This window comes from Neltuma alba, unplaced genomic scaffold, assembly GCF_004799145.2.
Source record: "Neltuma alba isolate B1F8T4 unplaced genomic scaffold, ASM479914v2 tig00011409_pilon, whole genome shotgun sequence".
Lineage (NCBI taxonomy): Eukaryota > Viridiplantae > Streptophyta > Magnoliopsida > Fabales > Fabaceae > Neltuma > Neltuma alba.
This window is the reverse complement of record NW_021636095.1, coordinates 389341-403580: the sequence shown is the minus strand read 5'-3', so window position 1 is coordinate 403580 and position 14240 is coordinate 389341. Positions and strand designations below refer to the sequence as shown.

The following is a 14240-nucleotide window of genomic DNA, read 5'->3' as shown; positions in this document are numbered from 1 at the left end:
TAATTTCATTGTATTCTCATAGTTTTGTGGCTATTTTGCACGAATCAAGGCTTAATATGCCCCTTGGTCAAAGGCAACGTATTTGATTCTATGTTCATGTGGAAAAAAAATGAAGGCATTGATCACCATTAACTATTTAACTAAATATAGTTTATTATTATATCATTAATATATTTTCCTTCCCCTTTCTTTATAGTGCTCACTGCAACTAAACCAAAGCTCAGATTATGGATATTGTGTCATGAAATTCATGAAAAAAGATACTCATGCACAATGTTGACATAATTCCTACTAAGTAACATGCATTTGTTCAATTTATGCTTAGGTTAATTATACATGTATATCTAATCTCATCAATTTCTTTGTTTTTTGCATTTAGTACTTTGTGTATACATATTGCACGCAATTTCATCCAGTCAGATGGAAGAAATGGTGAAAGAGTTGGCATTAGCATTGTATTATTAGTGGGCATAGAAAAGATAGACAAAAAGACAATATTGATTTTGGTATTTGTTATTTTTTTACTATATTTGTCAAAATTCAATGTCTTGTGCTTTTGGTTTTGGTACTTAGATAATTTTGTCATGGTTTTTGTAAATGGCCAGTTTTGGTTTTGGTTTAGTACTTGGTCAGTTTTGTTTTGCTTTCTCTTATCCAATTTTTCTTTTGGTATAGAGTACATTGTATATCACTTTTGGTTTCTTAAAATATAATATCAATTTCTATTCCTAATTTGCTGGCTGGATAGAGAGAGATATATATATATATATTTTTGATTCTGTTGCTGCCTTTTGTTTTCAAAATGCATGAGAGCTGCTAGAAAAGTAGCCACCCATTTTAAAAAAACAATATTTGCAATACTTGACAGTTATTGATTATAACCGTTATGTATTTTGAACATATTTGACGGCTATAACTAATAACCATCAAATATTCACAATACTTATGGCCATGACAAATAACTATTGAGTATATATAACAAAAAACTTGACAGTTATTGATCAAAATTGTCAAGTACGGTAATATATACTTGATGGTTATTATGAATAACGGTTAAGTAAATGTTGCCAGAGACTATAAATATGTGGCCATAATACTTAATGGTCTTTTCTTAAAACTGCCAAGTATTATCTCAAATATTTGACTGTTGCTAACCATCAAATATTATCTATATAAGTATTTGACTCCTTCATATTTGACAGTTTATAACCGTCAAGTATTTAAATTTTTGTAGTAGTGTTCTTCCCTATGCGTTTCAGGAGCTATTCCCTACCCTATATTCTGTTATTTACACATTATCTAGTTAGATGTCATTTGGTGAGTTCACATTATCACCTTTAATGTCATTGATGACATTTCAGCATATTTTAACAATGTTCCACCTTCTAGGACTAATGTTTTAAGACAAACTAAATTCTAAGGACTAAAAGCACAGGTTTAAAATTTGAGGGGCTCAAATTAAAATTGGCTCAAATTTTTATATACTATAATTATACTTCGATACATGCAAAAATAAAAAAAAATAAAGAACGAGAAGTTAAGGCAGACAAATATCGAAGTGACTTGTATGAAAAAATATATGCAGGTGAAGTTTCAGTAGTGGCGCTGCCAATTGCAGACACAACTTGTGAGTTAAAGCCATAAATCCTCGAGTTTAGTGGCACTAGTCCCCTGATCTCTGAAAGGAAATGAGATCACAGGTTTAACCCAGTGATTGTGTGCACCCACCCACACGCATATGTATAATTTTATCACATGGGGATTGGTCCACACTACATATGCTAACACAAAGTAAGATCCAACCTTTTGAAAGCCAAAATTGGATTTGAATGATTGAACCACTTCACCATCGACTGGAGAGAATGTGGCTTGTTTCATAGAGTTGAACCATTTAAATATTTTTTCTCCTATTTTTATTCATTTTTTCTAAAACAATTCTTGTATAGTTGTACATATTGGGTTCATTTAGATTAACAGTAGGAAAAATAGGTTATTTTTAATTTGACTCTTAAAAAATTTAGATCAGGTAAGAGTTAGATTGGTTAATATAATTTATATTTGGATTGACTTTTTATAAATAAGTTAATTTGAAAAAATAGAAGTTGTTTGGATTATGATTGAATAAACAAGTTTACTTTATAAAGTTAATAAAATAAAGGGTGTTTGAATAGAAACCAAACCATGGTTTCAGAAATACTTTTACTGTTTACGAAGTAAATATGTGGAGGAGTTTGTTTCGTTTTGCGAAAAAGTGGTTCTAAAACCATGGTTTGGAGGTTGCCAAACACCTCCTAAATATGACTTTTATTAAATAATAAAAAATGAAAAAAAATCAATTTACATAATATAATAATTTTTAATTATTTTAATAGGAAAAAGTCAAATTTAATGAATAAAATATATTTATATCAGAAATCTGTAAAATTTTTTGAATCAAATAATATTACATAATTAATTAAATGATATACTTGTGTACAATTTATGTAAATATAAAATAAAAAATAGTTTTAAAAATTAGAAATATTATATAAAAAAAACTACGTTAAACGAGCGTATATATGTATATATAAGAGAAGACTAGCCAGTTGGGAAAAGCAAGCCACGACAAAATAAGGGAGAAGATAAAAAATCTGGCACAAAAGCACGATGAAAAAGGTAAAAAGCAGTAAGAAATAACGTCACATAATCGCACGATTACAAGCAAATTTTTTGCCATAAGTTTGATGTGTAAAAAGCTAATCCAAACAATGCTCATTTTCTCCGCACGTGCTTATAAACCCAAAAGCCACTTTTCATACTCAGATCGCCATACCAAACAGACACATTGAAATAAGAGAAAAAGACCAAAAAAAAAAAATGACATGTTAACTTGGGATAACCAAAACGTCGGCCAAACTTGGATAATCCCATTTTGGTCATATAAGACCAAATTGGCATTATCTTGGCAAATGAAAAGACCAAATTGCCTTTCATTTTATTTATTGTTTTTAAAATACTAAAGCTCTCACTGGTTGGCCATCGGAGCTTCGGCCATCGGAAATAACTTTTTTGAAAATTTTTACAATTTCAGTATAACGGTTAACCACTTTTGTAACGCTATTAACAACTTTAGTATAACAATTAACAATAGGTTTTTTTGGAAGATTCAATAAGCTCCGGTGGCCGGAAACAGTTTTTTTGAAAATTTTTACAACTTTAGTATATCAAGTAACAACTCTTGTAACGCTATTAACAACTTCAGTATATTAGTTAACAATAGGTTTTTGAGGAAATTCAACAATTGGTTGTCGGAGCTTCGGTGATTGGAAACAATTTTTTAAAAAAATTTTACATCTTCAATATAATGGTTAACAACTTTTGTAATGCTACTAACAATTTTAGTATATCTGTTAACAACAGGTTTTTTAGGAAATTCAACAATTGCTCCAGCGATCGAAAACAATCTTTTTAAAAAATTTTACAACTCAGCATAGTAGTTAACAACTTTTGTAACGCTATTAACAATTTCAGTATAGCGGCTAATAATAGGTTTTTAAGTTTGTTAACGGCATTACTGAAGTTGTAAAAATGCTACTTTTTGAATTTCTCAAAAAACCTGTTGTTAACTGCTATATCAAAGTTGTTGATAGAATTACAAAAGTTGTTTACTGTTAAACTGAAGTTGTAAAAATTTTCAAAAATAAGTAGTTGTTAAAGTTATAAAAATGTCATTTTTTTGAATTTTTTAAAAAATCTGTTGTTAAATACTATATCAAAGTTGTTAATAAAGTTACGAAACTTGTTAACGATATTACTGAAGTTGTAAAAATCTTACTTTTAAAATTTTTCTAAAAACTTGTTGTTAACTAATACACTAAAATTGTTAATAACATTATAAAAGTTGTGAACCGTTATACTGAAATTGTAAAATTTTTTTTTAAAAAAAGTAGTTGTTAAAGTTGTAAAAATGCCATTTTTTTGAATTTTTAAGAAAACATGTTGTTAAATACTATATAGAAATTATTAATAGAGTTACGGAACTTATTAACGACATTATTGAAATTGTAAAAATACTATTTTTGAATTTCTCAAAAAATCTGTTGTTAATTGCTTTACAAAAGTTGTTAACCATTATACTAAAATTATAAAAATTTTCAAAAAAAAAATTGTTTCCAGCTGTCAAAGCCCCGGCGACCAATTGTTGAATTTTTCGAAAAATATGTTGATAACTGATATACTGAAATTGTTAATAGCGTTGCAAGAGTTGTTAACTGTTATACTGAAGTTGTACAAATTTTCAAAAAAATTGTTTCTGGCTGCCGGAGCTTGTTGAATTTCCTAGAAAACCTGTTGTTAACTGCTATACTAAAGTTGTTAATAGCGTTACAAAAGTTGTTAAACGTTATACTGAAGTTGCAAAAATTTTTAAAAAAAATTGTTTCTGGTCGCCAGAGTAATTGTTGAATTTTCTGAAAAACCTATTGTTAACTAATATACTAAAATTATTAATAACGTTACAAAGTTGTTAACCATTATACTGAAGTTGTAAAAAAATTTTAAAAAATTATTTCCGGTCGCCCGAGCTCCGACAACCAATTGTTGAATTTCCTGAAAAACTTGTTGTTAATTAATATGCTGAAGTTGTTAATAGCATTATAAGAGTTGTTAACTGTTATACTGAAGTTGTAAAAATTTTCAAAAAAATTGTTTCTGGCTGCCGGAGCTTGTTGAATTTTTCAAAAAACCTGTTGTTAATTGCTATACTGAAGTTGTTAATAGCGTTACAAAAGTAGTTAACCGTTATACTGAAATTGTAAAATTTTTCCAAACAATTATTTCCAATCGCCGGAGCTCCGATGACCAATTGTCGGCCGGTCGTCGAGCCAGTGGGATTTTGGTATTTTAAAAACAATAAATAAAATGAAGGGTAATTTGTTCTCTTCATTTGCCAAGATAATGCCAAGTTGATCTCATATGACTAAAATGGGATTCTGCAAGTTCAGCAGACATTCTGGTCATTCCTAAGTTAAGATGTCATTTTTTTGTCTTTTTCTCTTGAAATAATACCCTTAATTTGTGGCCTTGGTATTACTCCAAAAATAAACTGAAATTATGCAATATAGTGCACACTTGGGTTGTTTCTCTTTGAGGAGCTAAAAACGAAATTAAATCTTAGTAAATAAATAGAAGCAACCTAAACTATAAAAGGGACTTCTATTTGATGAATTGTTATAACTAAATGCCATGAATTAAATTAAATGTAAAAAGCTTGTTTTTGGTATTTTTATATGAAAAATGACTCAAAAGGAATGATAATGAACAGAGTGAAATGAGACATGCGAGAAAACAATGATAACAAATAATCCCCCAACTCAATAGCGTAGGCAATCTTCACTTCAACAAATAAAGAAGTTAAAACGATGAATTAAGAATTATAATTAAGCTTTTAATCGAATAACCAAGCCACCTCGAATTGCTACAAAACATTTTTCAAAATCCCAACTTACTAACTACAACCAGAATCGTAAAATAGAATTAAGGATGCCAAAATTCAATGCTTAATTATAACTCTATAATCCAAAACAACATAACTAAAACTAATAAGAAACAATATGATCAATATTCTAAGTCACCTTAGAAAATCACAATATATTAATTCTAAAGTCAATACAAATGTTATAACCACAACATTGTAATTGAAATTAAAGTTATAAACAACCCAATATCAAATGCTAAACAATAATCGATCCACAATAATCTCCAATAAGTATCAAATTAAACATTACAAAATTCGCAATAATCAGAAAACTATCCTAAAACCTAGGAATTATTAAACAATTAAATAGTAGAGGATTAGAGTAGTATAAAACTCCCTTGTGAAGACCCAAGCTCATGTTACTGCTGTTGAATCAGAGAATCATAAAACTCCAGCCATGGAAAGACATGGAAAACGACACCATTAGCAAGTCACCACGCCTAGCCATGAAGAACAGAGAAGAAAGTGATGGGAAACTTAGAGAAGTGCCAAAGACGGTGATAGAACAGTGAGCGAAGACGATGACAACGGTGGACTTGAACGGAGGTGGGGAGACGATGATGGTGGTGGGCTCGAATGCTTGGATTGATAAGAGATAGGTGATTTCTGTCATCGTCGTTCAACTCCTCTGTCACTCTCGTGACGCCCCTCTGACTGAAGATGATGATTTTCAGCGGGAATGAAAGGATTGATGGGACTGGTGAATTAATGGTTTGGATTGGTGGGAGATGAGGAATGTGGGCGAGAATCAGAACGAAAAATATGGAAGAGCTGCCGCTACACACCGGTCTGCCTCACGTTGTAGCCCCCCTCGTCAACACAAATTAGTCAACTTGATCTTATATTAAGGATCAAGATATTACTACTTAACATTGAACCTCCATGGCTGGGGCAAAAAAGCCAGAATTTCCATTTCTAATGTGTAAGCGGTGGTTCAGAAAACCATGTTTTTCACTTCAGAAACTTGTTATGCAAATCTTCAAATATTTTTTACTTCTCAAAAAAAATATTTAATGCGTATTATCTAAACCTTCGAATCATATTGTTTTTATTTACTTCTGAAAAATAATGAGTACTTAACATGCTAACTACAATAATTCCCCAGCATGTCTGACTAGCTTTAGTGTATCATATAGCACGCTAACAATTATTACATTTTAGTATCATATTAAAGTTGGTGATAACATGGGATTCAGCTTTATTCTTATTTCATTTCATTGGATGAACATTGTCTTTTTAAAATTTAGTGTTCTTGCTTCCCTAGAAAAAGAAATCTACAAGAGTTATACATAGAAGACCGAACGTGCTCGTTACTTGTTGCGTCGCCAGTTCCACTGAAGGCACTCAGGGCAAAGAGATAAACAGGCGCCCAGCGGGTCCCACCACTTCGTACAGCGTAACAAGACTTTTATAGTAGTACACCCTCTGTATCCTTTTTTTTTTTAATTAAATTGTGTGATTTAAGAAACAGTTAAAATTAATTAATACGTAGCAAATGCAATTATTTTTTTAAATATACCCCTATATATAAATAGGTAAATATAAGATAGTAATAGTGAGATAAATGAAAAAAGAGAATGTGTCAAATACATTAAATTAGAGGTAAAATAGGTAATAATGCATTAAATGTTCAGACAAATTCAAAAAGGATCTTATAAAAAGAAACAAACCTATTTAAAAAATTAGGTATTATAATAAGGGACAAAGGCAGTATATATATAAGCGCATCAAATCTTGAAGACTCCAAACCCTAAAATCAGCAAGTTTACAAAAGTTGATCCAAGTGTTCATCGATCTCAGCGAGGCTTTTTTTTGAAATTTCCATGGAGAAAACAACACACATAGCAGTTGTTCCCAGTCCTAGATTTAGCCATCTCATTTCTGTTCTTCACTTCTCCAAGTGACTTGTTCATCTTCATCTAGATTTTCATGTCACTATCATCATCCCCTCACTAGAATCTCCTCCTTCTACCTCCATAGCCTACCTTCAAAATCTTCTTTCAAACATCCAATCCACTTTTCTTCGTCCTATCTCCAAACAAGACCTACCAAACGATGCCAACATAGTAGTCCAACTTCAACTCACAGTGACGAAATCTTTGCCGTCTTTACAACACGAATTGAAGTTCTTGAATTCCAAATCTCGTTTGGGTGCTATTGTTACTGACCCTTTTGGCAATGAGGTACTAAGTTTCGCAAAGGAACTAAAAATTTTGTTTTTCATTTACTTCTATTCACCCGCTATAGCGCTTTCCTTCGGCCTCTATCTCCCAACCCTCCACGAAGAGATTTCTGGTGAGTTCAGAGACGAACCGGAACTTGTTCAGATTCCAGGTTGTGTCCCTCTCTATGGAAGGGATTTCCCTGACTCGATTGAAAATCGGTCCAGTGAAACTTACGCAATGTTTCTCCAACAAAACAAGGCATTGTTAACCGTTGATGGGTTATTGGTTAACAGCTTTACGGAGATGGAAGAAACTACTGTAAGAGCCTTGACACAGAAAGAAAGTGGTTATCCACCCGTGTATCCCATTGGACCCATCACCCAAACCGGGTCAAATGATAAAAAAAATGAGTCAGAGTGTCTGAAGTGGTTGGAGAATCAACCACCTAGTTCTGTTTTATACGTTTCTTTTGGAAGTAGCGGAACCCTATCCCAAGATCAAATCAATGAGCTAGCTTTTGGCTTGGAATGGAGTGACAAGAAATTCTTGTGGGTTCTTAGGCCACCAAGTAACTCAGTAAATGCTGCTTACCTTGGTTCTACAAATGAGAATCCTTTAGATTTCTTACCAGGAGGGTTTTTGGAGAGAACCAAAGAGCAAGGTTTTGTTATTCCTTCATGGGCACCTCAAGTTTCAATCCTTGGTCATAGTTCTATTGGTGGCTTTTTGAGTCATTGTGGTTGGAACTCCACACTTGAGAGTATACAGAAGGGAGTACCAATAATAGCATGGCCACTTTTTGCAGAGCAGAAAATAAATGCTGTTTTGTTAACTGATGGTCTTAAGGTGGCATTGAGGCCTAAAGTTAATGAAGATGGCATAGTGGAAGGGGAAGAGATTGCTAAATTGGTAAAGAGTTTGATGGAAGGCGAAGAAGGCAAGGAGATGCGCAAGAGAATGAGGGATTTAAGAGATGCTTCGGCCAATGCAATCAAAGAAGATGGTTCTTCTACAAAGGCGCTATCCGAAGTTGCTCTCAAATGGAAGAATAATTTAGATGGGTTATAAAAAGGTTTTAATTTTGTCAATTCTCTGTTTGTTATTGTTAGTTCTTGTACTTGTTTGTGGATTTTTATTGGGTAATGGTGCAATTTTTTTTGCTTATCTTTATTTTCAGGTACACAACCTAACACCTTGATTTTTTTAGTGCTGCCATTTTACCTATGATTTTCTTTTTTTTTTGTGCAGTTCTACCCATGACCTTTTTATGTTGATGCAATTATGTGTCTATGCATATGTTAATTGCACCAAAATAAAATGATTATGGCTAACATTGTAACACTAAAGAAGATCGAGGTGCTGGGGTGCACCTAAAAAATAGTTTCAAAATTTTTGAAAACATTGTTTGAAAATGAATAAATATTTTGTACGCTTTTGTTTCACTTATGGGTGTGTTTGTAATGAGTGATTTCTTCTCATGCTAAATTTATACACTCCGACAACATTTTATCTCTTTTTCTTCTTCTTTTTTTTTGTTTTTTAATTTTTAGATACCGTTTACTTTTCTTCTGGAAACAAATCCAAATGACTTGCATAAATAAATAAATATATATGTGTGTGCGCGCGCGAGTGCAAGTGAAGTTTCAATAATGGCGTTGTCAATTACATTAACTACTTGCTAATTGGACAGCCATAAATACTTGAGTCTAGCGGCACCAGACCCCTCTTTGGGTGGAATTAGGTTACTGGTTTAAACCTTTGCTAGTGTCTTTATGTGTGCGTGCGTGCATACATACATGTATGCATATGTGTATACATATGTACTATCTTAGGTCTTAGTTATAAGATTTTGTTTGTACTATACAAACGATATCTTATAAATAGGACCGGAGCTAGTATATAATTTTATCACAAGGGGATTCATTCATACTACATATGACAACACAAAGTATGACCCAGCCTTTTGAAAGCCAAACTAGATTGAATGATTGAACCACTCTCATCATCGACTAGAAAGAAGGATTGGTACGGATTCTTCTGGAAACCTGTCTAGCTAGAGATCCCAAAAAGAACTCCTTTTTTTATTAACAGTGAACCATTGATTGAACATTAAAAAAAATCTAGTTATTTATTCGTTTGAACTTTACAATAACACACGAATATATCCAAACGCACATATGCACATAATTAAGCATTTAAACTTGCGACGTGGTTCAGAAAAATCTGGTGCTTAGGGCTTCTGAAAGTTCCAATAATTTCAATCAAATTTGTTCACATATTCTTGCAGATTCTATTGGGAAGAAAACTAGTGGTAAAGAAAAACCCAGTCCTTGTTTTTGCCACTAATAATTCTGTGATTGTTGACCATCAAAAGATGCATACGGTTATAGTTGCATGCCAAAAAAGAGAGGTGGAACCAAGTAACAAAATTTGTACGGTTAAACTTTTGTTTATTTTTCCTTCAGGAATTAAAGTAACATTCATGCAAAATTTCAGAGTGTTTAATGTTTATGCGAAAATAAAAAAAGAAATAAATAAATTAAAAATCAACTAAATATTTCCCACAATTTTAATAGCCAACCAGAGAGTTGATTATTTGCTCCATCTTTTGGGAGAAAAAGTTCTGCGTGTGAATTGAAATTTTGGAATATTTGGAATTTATTTTGTGAACTTACATTTTGTTTAATATCTATGCTAAGAGTAGGTACACTAACCAAAAAAAAAAAAAAAGTTTTAGCGATGATCCTCAATATCACAGTTGAAAGTGTGATTTTCAGCAGCTACTTTAAAAGTTAATTTTTAAAAATAAAACTTTCAGCATTCACGCTAAAAGTCACTTTTTCTGTAATGGTATATGATGTCTTGATATTTTAATCTGGGCATTTTGTTCAACCCCTTCGAGCCTCTTATAGGGAATTTGGTATGTAATTGAGTTGTTGGCAAATGTTACTATGCAAAGGTATTGAAAATAAAACCAGTTATTTAAATAGTTCAGATTGTCATTCAAAGATCAATGGTTTATTAGTGACTCAATTAATAAGATCAGCCCAAATATTATTAAAATAATATAATATAATTAAAAAAATATAATAATATTTGTATATCACTACAAAAAAAACATGTATTTTATAGTGGTTAGAACACGACATTTCTAGTAGTTTTAACAGTAACAAATAACATTTGTAGCCGTTAGACAAACTGCTACAAAATGAAGTGCAAGAAACATATTTCTAGCAGTTATGGGAATCGCTACACAGTATGGTCAAAACGCCAGCAACTTTCTAGTGGTTAAAATAACCGCTAGAAAAAACAAGGAGTCGAAAGGCAATGAGACGAAAATTTCTAGCGATTCATTAACCGCTAAAAAGTTCTGAGCAAAATTTCATTTTACCAAGAAACAAAAATTTTCATTTTAGCATCAAAAATTTTTAGTGGTTAATAACTGCTAGAAAGTTTGGAGGAAATCAAATTTTTCCGGGAAATGAAATTTTAGAATTGGCACCAATAATTTCTAACGATTAGGAACCACTAGAAATGTGGCGACAAATTTAAATTTTACAAAAATTGTCCCTCTTTTTTTTTTTCATTTTCTAGCGGTTTAGGAACCGCTAGAAAGTTTTTATTCCATGCGAAAAAAAAATTGAGATGTTTGATTATTAAAAAATATAATATTATAAATTTAAAAACCATTAAGTAGATTATATTAGAGAATTTTTATTAATATGTATAATTACCAATGTATTATATGTTATACATTTGAATTTTGTAATAAATAATAAGTAATTAAGTCATGATTGTGTCAAATGAAATGAATTTAATTTAATAAGATAGTTGAATTGAAGATGAAATAGTTTATAATATTGAACCGAAATTGTTATGTTGAGAAGTGCTTGAATCAGTTGAGGAGGGTATGACAAATGTGAAAAAGAAAAATCTGAAAGAAAAAGAAAAATAAATATGTTAGTAAATTATAAATAAAGACAAATAAAAGATATTAAAACTTATAAAATGAAAATCACGTAACCATATAATAAAGAGAAAAAAACCATCATATCAGAGAATAAGAAAAAAAGAGAGAATTATAAAGAAGAAGGGGAGAGGAAGGAAAAGAGATGGGATAAATGAATAAAGAGGTGATGTGATATTTATAGTGATTAGTGAGATATTTGTAGGGGTTTTTTTTTGCAACGTTTTAATTTATTTTGTAGCAGCCTTGTATTTTCTAGTGTATAATATAACCGCTAGTATTTGTAGCGGTTATATAACCAATTTTAATTTATACATATTTATTTACGAAAGACAAATTTTTTGAATGATAAAAATTTTTGAAACTGCTATTCTTGATTATCATCCTGCCTGAAAGAAGATATTGAAAAAAATTATGGTAGAATTATAATATATTTAGAAAAAATTAGTAATTAGTAGATAATTATTTAAATAATTTAAGAAAATACATATACCTGATAATTGCCAAATTATAGTCTCCTTAAGGAAATTTTTTTTCAAAATTCGGGGGTTGAAACAATTCGTTGTCGTAAATAATATCACCATCACCCATATCATAACGATCCCGTGGCTTGAGGTGAACAATCATATTCCAATCTTTATGTTTCTCGTCCTCAACATAGTAAATCTGGTGTGCCTTAGAAGCAAGAATATATGGCTCATCATCTTCAGATTCCCCCATATGAATAACTTTAGAGAAATTAACAGAGGTGATACCTAAGTGATCAGTAGCGAGTCCCCGTGAAGTTGTCGTATTTGCCTAGAGGCACTTGAACAGAGTTACGGTGAAAAGCTGGTAACTTAACTCAATGATGTCAATTAGCTTTCTACAGTAAGTGACGCCTCTAAAACGCATATCGTCGTCACTACTATTAGCATAACATCTCGTCCTAAATGTCCCGCAAACTCTAAAGTTTTGTGTGATCAATCCTTGATCACGTCCAACCATACAAAACTTGAAGCCATTGACATTATACGACATAAACCTTCATGCATGGTCTAACGGACTGAGGGAAAGAGCTTTGAATTCATCTGTGTATGAGATGTTGTTATTATGTGTTTGACGTGTAAACCAACCAAGAAACTCTTTGTGGACTCTTTTATCAATGTCAGCGAAATGCGCACGCCCCCATAGCTGCTGCCTGAGGTAACTTCTAAACTCACTACAGTGAAGTATAATTTGTTAGAAGAGTCAGTGAGAAACAAATATAAAGTGTAAAAGTTAGTGAGTTTATATAATACTTACTGCATGAAGGGTTCAACTTGGCTACAATTTATCAAAACATGTATGTGTGCCTGGAGTTTCTCTATAGGAGTGAGTCTGAAGAATTCATATCCTCCAACTGGTTTCCCACCATGAGGAAACAAAGTTGACGTGGAAAAACCAGGAGGAGAATAATCTACGTGACACAGACGGTTAAAAGATGTCTCCATGTCATCAAAGTATCTTGAATAGAAAGTTATGACCTCATTTCTGGAATAACGTTATGCTATTGACCCCTCAAGCCATGCCTTATTCCTAACATATGATTTTAATTTTCCCAAGTACTTGCAGGTTAATATTCCATTAATAATTGTGAGCAAATAAAATAACAATGTGAAATTTAAAGAGGCGGGGATAAAAGGTAATCGAGTATCTCTCTATAAGATGTACATCTATCGATAGTGAACTGGGCCAGCAACCTTTGCTTGTCAAACAAGGTGGATAGTCAAATAAACCATAACAGTGAAGAATGATGGAGGAAATATCATCTCCAAGTGACAAAGTGTAAGAATTATTTTATTTTGTAGCTGATCAAGCTTTTCCGCTATCATGACCTTCGCACACAACTTCTTGAAAAATGAACACAATTCCACCAAAACCACTGATACATCAAAAGAAAGTGTGTTTTGCAAGGCCAATGGAAGTAACTATTACATAAGAACATGGGAGTCATGACTTTTTAACTAAGTAACCTTTCAAGCCTGCAGATCAATAGACCTTGAGATGTTGCTAGAATATCCATTAGGTACTTTTATATTCTTCAGCGTCGAAAGGAAGATATCCCTGTTCTGCTTTGTCAAGGTGAATTTAGCTGGTTGAAACTTGTTGTTTTCATCAGGCCAAGCCTCTTCACAAATTCTCCAAGCCTGTAAATCTTTTCTAGCTGCTAGATGGTCTCTGGATTTTCCAGCTTCGCTGAGCAACATATATAGCACATTATCGCCAGGCCTCTTCACAAATTCCCCAAGCCTATAAATCTTTTCTAGTTACTAGATGGTCTCTGGATTTTCCAACTTCGCTGAGCAACATATATAGCACATTATCGCACACATTTTTTTCAATGTGCATAACATCCAAACTGTGTCGTAGCAAATTAGATTCCCAATAAGGAAGAGTGAAAAATATGCTTATCTTCCGTCATTGTATAGGTTGCGCATCAGATGTTCCATGAGATCGTCATCCCAGTCGTTCAAGATCCACATTCTTACCAAACTTAACATTAACATCTTCTAACTGCCGCAAAATATCCACACCAGACAAAATAACAGGAGGATCTCTCTTTACTTGTTTC

General features: G+C 32.1%; 1 pseudogene; it reads left to right on the top strand.

Moving 5' to 3' along the window:
- Window positions 1-7338: 7338 nt before the first annotated feature.
- Window positions 7339-8748, top strand: LOC114713032 (hydroquinone glucosyltransferase-like; annotated as a pseudogene).
- Window positions 8749-14240: the final 5492 nt, after the last annotated feature.